A 12320-nucleotide genomic window follows, 5' to 3' on the forward strand; every position below is an offset into this window, starting at 1 on the left:
AACCTTGCCTAGGGGGGAGGGAGAAGGGGGGGAAAAGAAGGTTCTGGGAAGGAGACTGAACAACTAATGTTGTATTCATGTACAATTAGGGCACAATGAATCCCATTATTTATAATTATAATGCACCAATAAAATTTTTTTAAAAAAACATTGCCTAGATTCTGACCTACAACATGGTCAGGCATAGTATGATTTCAGATAAAATTAGCTAACATAGACCTCAGGGAGAGTGAGTTCCACTCCATTGAAGAGAAGGAATCCACCAGGTGTCCCATCAGGAGATTCAGCTTCAGGAATTGGCATTGAAGGGGTATTCCACCAAATGAGCCTGGCCAGCCAGGACAAAGGCCCTCCAGGTTCCCATTGAAGCTGAGTATGATCACCATGTCCTCACCATTCAATGTGAAGCCAAAGACCTGAAAGTGCTTGACAATGCATTCTGGTGTCACAGACTTGGGGCTCACCTCCACATTCCTCTGCATCTGGAAACAGATCCGAACCTGGGCTGAGAGATTTTTTGTGCTTTGCAGCAATTTCCTTAATTTTGGGGTCTTTCAGTAGTAAAGGTTCCTCTGTTTTGGCCCAAGGTCTGTATGGAGCACCCAGGGGGCTACAAGCTGAGACAGTGATGCCCTTGGAGTGGCAGTACTGGATCAGTTTCTCCTGGGTGAGGTATGGGAGACACTCAACCTGACTAGTCACTGGTTTATATGTGAGTCCAGGCTTGTTCAAGATCCTTTCCACCTGGAAGTGGTTGAATCCACCAGCTCCTCTATACTTCCCAGGCATCCAAGAATGTTAGTTTACTGATAAGGTTGTTGCCCTTATCATCCTTGGGGAATAAGTTCTTCCAAGACTGAAATCCCTGAGGCCAATAAATAAGATAGGTATCCAGATAGTCCAGCTTCAGATCCTTGAGGATTGCCCTATAGGCTTCCTTCAGAATGTTTCTCTCAAAGTAGGCGCACTACAACTTGTTAACAGTAAAGAGGTCCTCCTCCTTCACCGCCTTCTCTCTGATCTTCTCTTGCATGGCATCTCCCATTTCATTCTTATTCTGATAGACCTAGGCACAGTCTATGTGGCAATATCCAGTCTATGTGGCCCATAAATGGCCACTTTCACAGCTTTGCTCAGAGGAGACTTCTAGTTGCCCAGATCCAAATCTTGGCTTTGGTACTGAACTCCATGCAGGTGGTAATGGTTCTAAGAGAGCAGATAGATGTCTAGGGTTGTAATATGCTTAACTATTTAATATATATAAGACTGTGCCACTGTTTTTCATCAGTTCAGTATCTTTTTTTCTTAACAGTGTCACGAAACAAGTTTTTGAGTGTTGTGCTCTGATGCTTTTCCTCCATACACTCTATGGTTTTATTGGGTGGTTTTGAATAGCATGGTGATTTTTGGTAACACCTATACTGCGTTACAGGGGAACTGACTGAATTTAGAGAGAAGTTCAGATCTAGTGGCTTGTGCTAATAATGAATGAGCCCTGATTAATGGTGGGGTTTTAGGAGAGAAAGAACAAAAGGGAGGGACAGAAAAGGCATGTACAGAACTGTAGGATTACCAGGATGCGGGAGACAATGTGTGACATGGGAGCTGGGGCTGCCGTGTACTGAACAAGAGTCAAGGTGTGGTCTGGGATTATTTCAGCATCAAAGCCAACAGTGGTAGCCAGGCAGTGAGTCTTGGAGTTAAGAGGGGTGAAGCTCTGAGTCCCTCACTGTTTCTGCTAAAGGAAATATGGAGGTGAAGGGTTTGGGGCAGGTGGGTTTTCTCGAGAGTTTTCTTGGGAGTTAACACTAGAAAGTGAGTAATTTCAAGATTTAAATGAGATAATAGCTGGTGTCTGTTTGGAACGGGGCAAGGGATTTAAAAGTAGGAAAACACGATGCCTGAGAAGGTGGATGGGATGGGATCAGATGGAGGAATGATGCCCGTACAAGAGGGAGAATATGGCACAAGAGGAGGATGGAGACACACGTAAATCAAAACCATTTCACAGCCTTCACACTTTTGCTCTGGTTTATTTTCAGTGCCTGAGCAGGATTGTAATGGGGACTTGGTATTACTTCTGTCAAAACTTGTCAGGTACTTTATGAAATGGTTTGAGAAGGAAAGATAACTCTTTGGGTAGAAAAGAAAAACTGTAGTTTTAAAAATAAAGTTAATGTTCCTCCTTTAAAAATGATTAAAATGATAAAAAAAGCAAAGAAAGAAAAAAATCTCTTCATCAAAGACTATTACCATATCTAGTATTTTGATATATTTCCTTTGACTATTTTCCATGTTCTTTAATGTGAGTAGACTATACACTAAAAATAAGGTAGCATAGACTGATCATTTTTAAAACATTGCTTTCTGGTTTTAAAAGTCTGTATCTTGACATAAAACTCAGGAAATACACAAAAAAATACTAAAGAAAATTAAGATGGCTATGAATTCCACCACCGAGTGTTTTGTGTGTTTAATTGATGTTTAATTTATTTTGTTTGGTACCATAATATCTCACTTGGGGTAGTTTTTTTTTATTGTAAACAAATGGGATACATGTTGTTTCTCTATTTGTACATGGAGTAAAGGCATACCATTTGTGTAATCATAAATTTACATAGGGTAATGTTGTTTGATTCATTCTGTTATTTTTTCCCTTCCCCCACCTCTCCCACCCCTCTTTTCCCTCTAAACAGTCCTTCCTCCATTCTTGCCCCCCTCCCTAACCCTAACTCTAACCCTAACACTAACCCCTCCCACCCCCCATTATGTGTCATCATCCACTTATTAGCAATATCATTCGTCCTTTGGTTTTTTGAGATTGGCTTATCTGACTTAGCATGATATTCTCCAATTTCATTCATTTGCCTGCAAATGCCATAATTTTATCATTCTTTATGGCTGAGTAATATTCCATTATATATATATATATATATATATATATCTCACAGTTTCTTTATCCATTCATCAATTGAAGGGCATCTAGGTTGGTTCCACAATCTGGCTATTGTGAATTGAGCAGTTATGAACATTGTTGTGGCTGTATCTCTGTAGTATGCTGATTTTAAGTCCTTTGGGTATAGGCCAAGGCATGGGATAGCTGGGTCAAATGGTGGTTCCATTCCAAGCTTTCTGAGGAATCTCCACACTGCTTTCCAGAGTGGCTACACTAATTTACAGCCCCACCAGCAATGTATGAGTGTACCTTTCACCCCACATCCTCTCCAACACCTGTTGTTGCTTGTATTCTTGATAATCGCCATTCTAATTGGGGTGAGATGGAATCTTAGGGTGGTTTTGATTTGCATTTCTCTTATTACTAGAGATGTTGAACATTTTTCCATGTGTTTGTTGATTGCTTGTAGATCTTCTTCTGTGAAGTGTCTGTTCATTTCCTTAGCTCACTTGGGGTAGTTTTAAAGCATGGATATCACAGGTATATTTAGAGGTTCTATATTAATGTTTTCCAAACTCTGGTTCACAGAACATCTGCATCAGAAGCTCCTTTAATTTGTTGACACGCTAATTCTCAGGATCTACCTCAGGCCCTTTGAACTGAAGTCTCCAGAGGTCAGACCCAGGAGTTTGCGATTTTTACAACCTCTTCAGCGGCTTCTTGTAATAAAATTGGAAAAACGTGGTTTAGGTGGAAGATAAGATAAAGTGGAACTTAGGTACAGGGATCTGGCTTATTAGCCTTTTCCAATGAAAATAATGGCACTATTAAGGTCATTTAGAAGTGATGAATCTAAAATTTACTCAATTGTGATGCTCTAGGTATTTCATATATAGAACCTAAATTTCCCCAGGACTCTAAAAATACAACTTCAGTGACATTAAAATTTTTATTTCACTAATATGTGTCACTAAGCTGCATGCAGTCCAGCCCTCTCCAAGCCTTCCTAGTCAGCTCTGGGAACCCAAGTTTGTGTCTCCTCTGTACTCCCTGGAAGCACTTCACTACTTTCACTAATATTTCCCTTCCTTATTATCTTTCTTCCCTTTCTAGTGCCACTGGTACCTGCTTGTCCCTTATCCAATCCCTTTGGCATCCATGTGCTATATGAAAAAATTAAATAGTTTTTACACTGCATTCTAATTATTAGAGAGCACATATTTTTATGGATTAAGATGCTAATTCAGGTTATTAAAATAAAAAATATTATGCTTTCAAAAACTAAACTTAAATACAGTAATTAAGTCTAATACTAAGGGAGAGGCATTGCAGTTGGAAGTATGTTATGGTCCTTAAATGATTTCCCTTTTATTTTTAGCAAAAAGTGTTGTGTTTGCATATTCTTTTGTAGTTAGCTGAGTTATTTTATTCAATGGGTTTCTTAAAAAATAGAACATTCATGAATTTTTGTTAAGGAATATCTACTGAGAGGTTACCTGTGTGCACTCCCTGGAAGCACTGAAGATAGCTCCTCATGACAGGAATGGGTTGGCAGAGGAAACAGCAAGCAAATCCTTATACAAGTAACTTTCAGTTTCATGCTGCGGTCACAGTGGAAAATGCAGGATGCAATTTATAATAGGAACTTTGTCCTGGAATTGTGTTGGGAAAGTTGTGGAAATTTCCCTAAGCCAAGGCAACGAAGGACGAATTAGAATCAGCATCCTATTGGTTGGAAGAAAAACTATTTCAGGCAGAGGAAATGGATTGTGCAAACCTTCAGGGCTAGAAAAAAACTTAGAGCATTTGGACAAAAGAAGCCTATGGCGGCTAAAGCCAGGCACATGGGTCCCACTGTGCAGACCAGTCAGCCCTCATGGGGATGTGAATGTCTTCCTGAGATGGACCAGAAGCCTGTAAAGGATCTGAGGTAGGGTGGCACCATGATTGGATGTGTAGTCTGAGAATGTTCTGGAAGCTCTGTGGAAAATGGAATAGGGAGGGACAGCAGTGGCCTGGAGTTGATTAAGAGGCTACTTGTAGGAGTCAGAGTGCTCCAGACAAAGAGGACCAATAAGGTATATATGTATACACACATATATCCATATAATAAGAGAGATTTATAAGAAATTGACTCATTTGATTATGGAGGCTGACAAGTCCCAAGATCTGCAGTCGGCAAGATGGAGACCCAGGAGAACTCGTGGGATAGTTCCAATCTGAGTCCAAAGGCCTGAGATCCAGGAGAGCAGATGGCACAAATTCCATCTGAAGGCTGGCAGCCTCAAGACCCAAGAAGAGCTGATGCTTCAGTTCAAGTCCAAAGGTAGGAGCGCCCAGTGTCCTGGCCGAGGCATTCAGGTGGAAGGTGTTCCCTCTCACTCACAGGACGGTCTGTCTTTCTGTTCTGTTCAGAATTCAACTTATTGTAGGAGTCCCTTTTCCCCACATTAGGGGGCAATCTGCTTTACTCAGCTACCTATTTCAATATTAATCTTGTCCAGAAACATCTTCACACACCCATGATAAAGCTTGATCAAATGTCTGGACATGCTGTGGCACAGAAACCTAACCATCCATTGTGGATGGATGTCCCCTGAAATCCATCCCCTGAGCGCTCCTGTGAATGAGAGCTGTAACCTACTCGGCCCATTCTGGTTTGGATGGACTGACAGGGTGGTATGGCTGGAAGGGGTGGGTCATGGGGGGCATGCCTGGAGGGGTGCACCTGTCCCTTCTAGCCCTCCATTTGGTGACTGCAGCCTCCAATTTGACTTTGGAAGCCCAAACCTGATAGCATCGGGGGACAGAGTACAATGAAGGTAAGGGACAGCCAATAACATTGTGAGGGTCTCCAAAGTGGACTCCGGCACAACAGTAGCAGCTTCCTACCTGTCTCCATGGTTCATGCTCATGTACTGAACGTGGGGAATGATCCTGAGGGAGGAAGAAGTCTGTCCTTATTCTCTTCAGTTCAGGTCCAATTAGTTTGCGATTCTATTGGACTTATTATGTTGAAATAATCCCTGGGAGTATATTTTTGTGGTGTCATTGGTTTTATTTTTTCTGTTGTTGCATAATGTGTTTTAAGAGAAGTTTAGAAAGTGGGATCAGAGGTTGCTAGACAGACACCATTGTAAATCAGGGATTAAACTTCTTGCTTTCTGATTTTCTTTAAAAAATATTGCATCATTGAGCCTGACTAACTGTATTATCAATATCTTAATTGTGGCATTTTCACTAAAATGTAATCATAAATGTATGAAAAATTATTATATTTTAAACAATTTCCATTGGTTTGTAAAGGCAGAAAATTAAAAGTGATGATAAGAACTCAAATTTTTCATTTTCTAAATTTATATTTTAATGGATCATTATTTGGCATAAATGGGATATTTAGTTTTATCCCATTGAGTAATTCATGACTCAAAATTAAAAGCAGTAATATTAATATAATGGACTATTATGTTTTATTCAAATCAGGAATTTGGATTATATTTTTAAAATGAAGATCTTGGTATTTATATAGCAACAAGAAAACTATATCCTTACCTAGGGATTTTTTAAAAAAATATTATTTAGGTACTTGTTCCTTCTTGCATATCAAAAAGTCAATATAACTGTCAGTCTAATTCATAATTAATTACTCTCCAACTCAGTAGGTTGAGAGATTGCAAAAGACAACACAGCAGAAATGAATTGATTCAGGGTTTCCTTAATGAAAATGCAGTAGACCCTTATACTTTATTAATTTCCCTGGTTTCCCTGAGCTCCTTGCCTCATGAACACTTGAAAAAATAAATTTTCATTGCAGTACATAAAATATATTTGGGCATGAAAAAAATATCAACACTATTTTGAACAAATGTTAAGTATAAACAAAAGACCATCTTTTAGTTCTTATTTGTGCCAGTATAATTTTCCCCTCCCCTCTTTGTTCGCTCGTTCGTTCGTTCCTTCCTTCCTTCCTTCCTTCCTTCCTTCCTTCCTTCCTTCCTTCCTTCCTTTCTTTTTTCTCCCCCCACCTTTTCTTTTCCTTCCTCCCTTTCTTCCTTCCTTCCATTTAACTAAGCATTAGGCACAAAGCACTTTGCCAAAATATGTAGCATCTTAGTCCATTTCTGCTGCTATAACAAAATATCTTAGACTTGGTAATTCATAAATAATGGACATTCGTTTCTCACAGTCCTGCAGGCTAGGAAACCTAGTTGCAAAGTACCAGCAGATTTGATATCTAATGAGGGCTGCTCTCTGCTTCCAAGATGATACCTTGTCGCTGTATCCTCCAGAAGGGCCAAATGCTGTGTCCTCAGATGGTGAAAAGGATGAGCTGGGCATGGTAGTGCATGCCTGTGATCACAGCAGCTCAGGAGGCTGAGGCAGGAGGCCAGTCTCAACAATGTAGTGAGGCCCTAAGCAACTGAGTGAGACTCTGGCTCAAAATAAAACCATTTGATCCCGTTATCCCACTCCTCAGTTTATACACAAAGTACTTAAAATCAGCATACTACAGTGACAGAGCCACATCAATGTTCATTGCAGCTCAATTCACAATAGCTAAACTATGGAACCAGCCTAAGTGCCCTTCAAAAAATGAGCAGATGAAGAAAATTATATATATATATATATATATACACACACACACACATGATGGAATACTACTCAGCCATAAAGAAAAATGAAATTATGGCATTTGATAGTAAGTGGATGGAACTGGAGAATATCATGCTAAGTGAAATAAGCCAATCCTAAAAAACCAAAGGCCAAATGTTCTCTCCGATATGCAGATGCTAACTCACTGTAAGGGGCAGGGTAGGGAAGAATAGAAGTAGTTCGGATTAGACAAAAGGGAATGAAGGGAAGTGAGGGGGAATGGGAATAGGAAAGAGCAGAATGAATTGGACATTGCTTTCCTATGTGCATATATAATTACATGACCAATGTAATTCTACATCATGTACAATCAGAATGAGAAATTATACTCCAGATATGTATAATGTCAAAATACATTCTACTGTCAGATATAATTAATAAGAAAAAATTAGAAATAATATTAAAAAACATTTTAAAAGGCTGGGAATGTGGCTCAGTGATTAAGTGCCTGTGGGGTTAAGCCCCAGTACCAGAAAAAAAAAAGGGGGGGGGGAGGTAGAAAGGATGGAAGACCAAAAAGGGACCAATGCTGTGCCCTTACATAACAGGTGAAAGGGAAGGGACAGGCAGCTCTGGGAAGTCTCTTCTATGAAGGCATAAAGTCCACTTATGTGGGAAGACATAATCACTTCTCAAAAGTCCCCCAACGGCCCCACCTGTTAATACACTACTTCCTTGAAGTTGAGGTTCCAACATATGAATTTTGGGGGGCATAAACTTTCATGTTTTAGTCAGCTATTTTGCTACTGTGACTAAAAGACCCAACCAGAACAATTGTAGAGGAGGAAAAGTTTATTCAGGGACAGCAGACTCCATTCCTTGGGGCTCAAGGTGAGACTGAACATCATGGAGGAAGAGTGTGGCAGAAAGAAGCAGCTCATATGATAATCAGGAAGCAGAGAGAGACTCCATTCACTAGATACAAAATTTATTCCCCATAGCCACGCCCCTAAAGAACCACTTCCTCCAGCCCCACCCCACCTGCCTCCAGTCACCATTCAGTTAATTGCATCATGGATTAATGCACTGATTAGGTTGAGGCTATAACCCAAATCATTTCTTCTCCAAATCTTCTTGCATTGTCTCACACGTGAGCTTTTGGGGGACACCACATCTAAACCATAACAATGACATATTATCTTTCACGGGTGTCCATCTAGTGGGAGAGGACAGATATGCATGTACTTAATATCAGAGGGGAACCAAGAAATCGAATGAGCTGAATGTGCACTAAATGTGGAAGCAGCTAACTCCTGCATTCCAAATTGAAAAGTTGAGTTTATGGTCTGGTCTTGGCAGGACTGGGAACAGGAAAACTGGCCAGATGGAAGGGGCTCTTTGAAATCACCTTAGTGACTGTAGATCAAGTGATTTGCTGACAAAATTCCCAATCTGGTACTAAAAATGAAGATTTTTATGATTGAAAAATTTTATGAGTAAAATTAGAAGCCATTAAAAGCAGCATTTAGATCCAAATGACTTCACTTAACCAAGGGCCAAAATGGCTTTGCGGATCACAGTTGCTAATGTGAATTGCACTCAGAGGTGAACCGAGAGCCAGAACAGACTGGGGCCCAGTTGTTCCATGCATCAAGCCAGCACCTCTGAGCGAACAAGCTGCTGCACTCTCAACCTCCTGACATTTTGAGCTGTTTTGAAGGGTAGCTGCAAGTAGAGAGAATTCGATCTTGGCAGTGATCCACTCAATAGTTTTATGAATTCAGGGTTAAAAAAAATGTTTTATGGTCAAATAAGCTTGGGAAACACTGAGTAGTAACAATGTTAAAAAAAAAAAGGCTTTCTCCTGCAAGACCTCTCCAAGATTTTAATGTACCAGCATGAATTGTGAATTTAGAAGAGTATTTCCCCAGTTTAATCCATCCAGAAGGTCCTGATGAGATGAAATAGCAAGAGACTTATTGGGTAAGGCTTCTGTGAAGAATAAAGTGGGGGAGCAAGAGGCAATTGGTCTGATACCTGTAAAAGAAGAGGAGAGGAGGGAAAGAGGTAATGAAGAAAAGAGAGACAGACCAAAGGAAGAAAGGAGCTAGAAGCAGCACTTTACAACAAACGAATGGATGAAGAAAATGATGTATATATACACACAGTGGAATACTACTCAGCCATAAAGAAAAATGAAATTATGGCATTTGCTAGTAAGTGGATGGAACTGGAGAATATCATGCTAAGAATTCTGGTTTGATTTCTAAGCCAGAATTTTAAAACTTTTCTGGAAGACTTTAAATTTGCTCTGCTCTTTGATGATCCTCTGGGAGGGTCTACAGGTAGCCTTAAAAAATGGACCGTAGGATCCTCTGTGCTGAATGAATGAGACCAAGATCCAAGAGTTGCCAGAAATCAAAAAGGGTCAAGGTTATGAAGCAGGGAAGAGAAATCCATCTGAAGCACTCCCAGGAAGGGAGTGCCTAGACTCATGGTCATGAATGCATTTGGATTGGAAAGATCCAATCTGAACCTTTCTGTGCTTACAGAGGTCTTCTCAGAATGATGATTTTGTAAATGCATTAAATATATTAAAATATCATTATCATACTACCGGAAAATATATTCCTGACTTATCAGTGCAGGTATTTATTGATATCTTAACAAAATTTAGCAGTAAGTCTTATAACTGATGAAATTTCAAAGAAGTGACTAGTGTAAGGGATCTTTTTGATGCTGGCAAAATGTCACAATAAAAAATAGGCGTGATTTCAATTGGTTATAAAGTCACAGGAATTGCTACTATTATTACAGTTTGCCGTCAACATTTGTAACTGAAGAAAATGCTAGCTTTCAGTTAAAGGATAGTACAAATGAAGATGAGATCTTTTTCCCATGCAAGTTTCATGAATGCCATGTGAAAAATGCTTGTTTAAAAGTTTCCAGACAGTTCTCATCCAGGTGGAGAACAAAGATCACCACTGAAAGTGAGTTTTATTCTTTACCTTGGAAGGATCACTTGGGTGGCCTTTGTCTGTTCAGACACCTAGGTGCCTACTTGCTCTGTGGAATGAATCACTCAGTACCTTTTGTTGTTTGTCAAAGTCTCAACTCTATGATCTAATAGGTATTGGGGTATAGAGCAACAATCTAATACAGGACTCAGGGAACTTTCAGGAAGCAAAGAGGCACCAATCACTTCCCTTTTGAGTTCTAGGGAGCTGTGGTTTTGGAGCCAGCCTTTGGAGGTTCAAATCCCTCCTGCCTGTTACTAGTGAAGCTTACCTCTCTGTTCCCATTCCTTCACCAGAAAAACAGGGTAAAAAATAATATTTACTTCAAAAGATTCCTATGAGGATTAAATATCATGCTTAAAATAGATTCTTAAATATTAGCTGCTATTGTCATTTCTGTTACCAAAGGACAATCTAGGCGTCTATCTGATGTAACTGCATGGTTTGCTGCCTTTTACCAGTTTGGGGCTGTGGTAGCCACGGACAACTTGGATCGAGTTATAAAACCCAAAATGAAAAGGACCAAGAGATTTCTTGAGAAGACAGAACCAATTCTCAGTGAAAATATAAAAAAATACTATGCTGATTAAAGGGGGAAATGCAAACCCAACAGTGATGCAAATACTTAAAGATGTGAAAAAATAATCCAAGACCATTTGAGGATCAGACATCACTGGAATTCTTTTCAAAGAAGTCAGATTGTTCTTTATTCGTGTTTGGCTCCCATAACAATAAGCAGTCAAGTAATCTAGTTGTATGTATGACCACCATGTGCTGAATATGATTGAATTAGGTATTGAGAAGTTTATGTCTCTCAAATGTCCTGAGGGAACGAAACTCATGTTAATATTTTCCAGTGAGGCTTTGGATGCAACTGAAGACTATAGAAGACTAAAAAGTTTTCTTACTGACTTTTTCAGAGGTCCCACAGTATCCCATAGTCGCCTGATTGGATTAGAGTATGTTCTGCACCTCACTGTACTGAACGGGAAGATTTACCTTCCAAGCTATAAGTTGCTGTTGAAGAATCCGGGTTGCAGGACACCAAGGATTGAATTGGAAGAGATGGGACTTTCATTGGATCTGGTTGTGAAGAGGACATACCTCTTCACAACCATCAGATGACCTTTATAAATCACCTGTGAAAATGCCAAAAGCTCTCAAGCCAAAGAAGAAGAAAAATATCTCCCATGATATTTCTGGCACAACTTATGGAAGGATTCTTATTGCAGAAACAAGAACTAAGCAAACTACAAATTAAGAAAATGAGGAGGGCTGAAAAAGCAACCAGCATAAAGGATAACAAGATCAGGAGAAAAAACTCAAAGAGATGAAAAAAAATTAGTGGAACTTAAGCCAGCCACTGCTGTTTTATTCTGGTCTCTTAAGAAGTTATCAAGCTTCAGTCCATTCAGTTTTTTACAAGATTTTATCATAGGACTGGGGATGCAGTTCAGTGGTAGAGTACTTGCCTAGCATGCAGGAGTTCAGTTCCCAGCACCACACACACACACACACACACACACACACACACACACACACACACACACACAAGATTTTATCATATATTTTTATAGCATAACTTACTATTGTTATGAATAGTAATATAAAATAAGCCTTTTACTTGTACTATTAAATCCTGGTGTACTGTTTTTCTCTGATGTGATCTTCCCTGCCTCCCCAAATTTCTCCCTCATTGGGTGAATGAGGGAGAAAGGATCTCCACAGCCATTGGTGTTTTTAAAAAGTTTCTAGGTTGGGTATTAGAAAAAGGAAGAAAGCGATGGAAAGCAGAAATGAATCAAAGGAGCTAT

At 39.6% G+C, this 12320-nt stretch overlaps 2 pseudogenes across 2 annotated transcripts; one reads left to right on the forward strand and one right to left on the reverse strand.

Moving 5' to 3' along the window:
- Window positions 1–289: 289 nt before the first annotated feature.
- Window positions 290–7234, reverse strand: LOC306641909 (aldo-keto reductase family 1 member B10-like; annotated as a pseudogene). Its single transcript has 3 exons — window positions 7166–7234; window positions 1574–1693; window positions 290–1096 (listed from the first exon to the last, which is right to left on the reverse strand). The product of its transcript is annotated as an aldo-keto reductase family 1 member B10-like (transcript).
- A 1816-nt stretch (window positions 7235–9050) lies between these two features.
- On the forward strand, window positions 9051–11802 carry LOC306641910 (ribosome production factor 2 homolog; annotated as a pseudogene). Its single transcript has 2 exons — window positions 9051–9077; window positions 10968–11802. The product of its transcript is annotated as a ribosome production factor 2 homolog (transcript).
- Window positions 11803–12320: the final 518 nt, after the last annotated feature.

This window comes from Sciurus vulgaris, assembly GCF_902686455.1.
Source record: "Sciurus vulgaris genome assembly, chromosome: 12".
In the NCBI taxonomy this organism is placed as follows: Eukaryota; Metazoa; Chordata; class Mammalia; order Rodentia; family Sciuridae; genus Sciurus; species Sciurus vulgaris.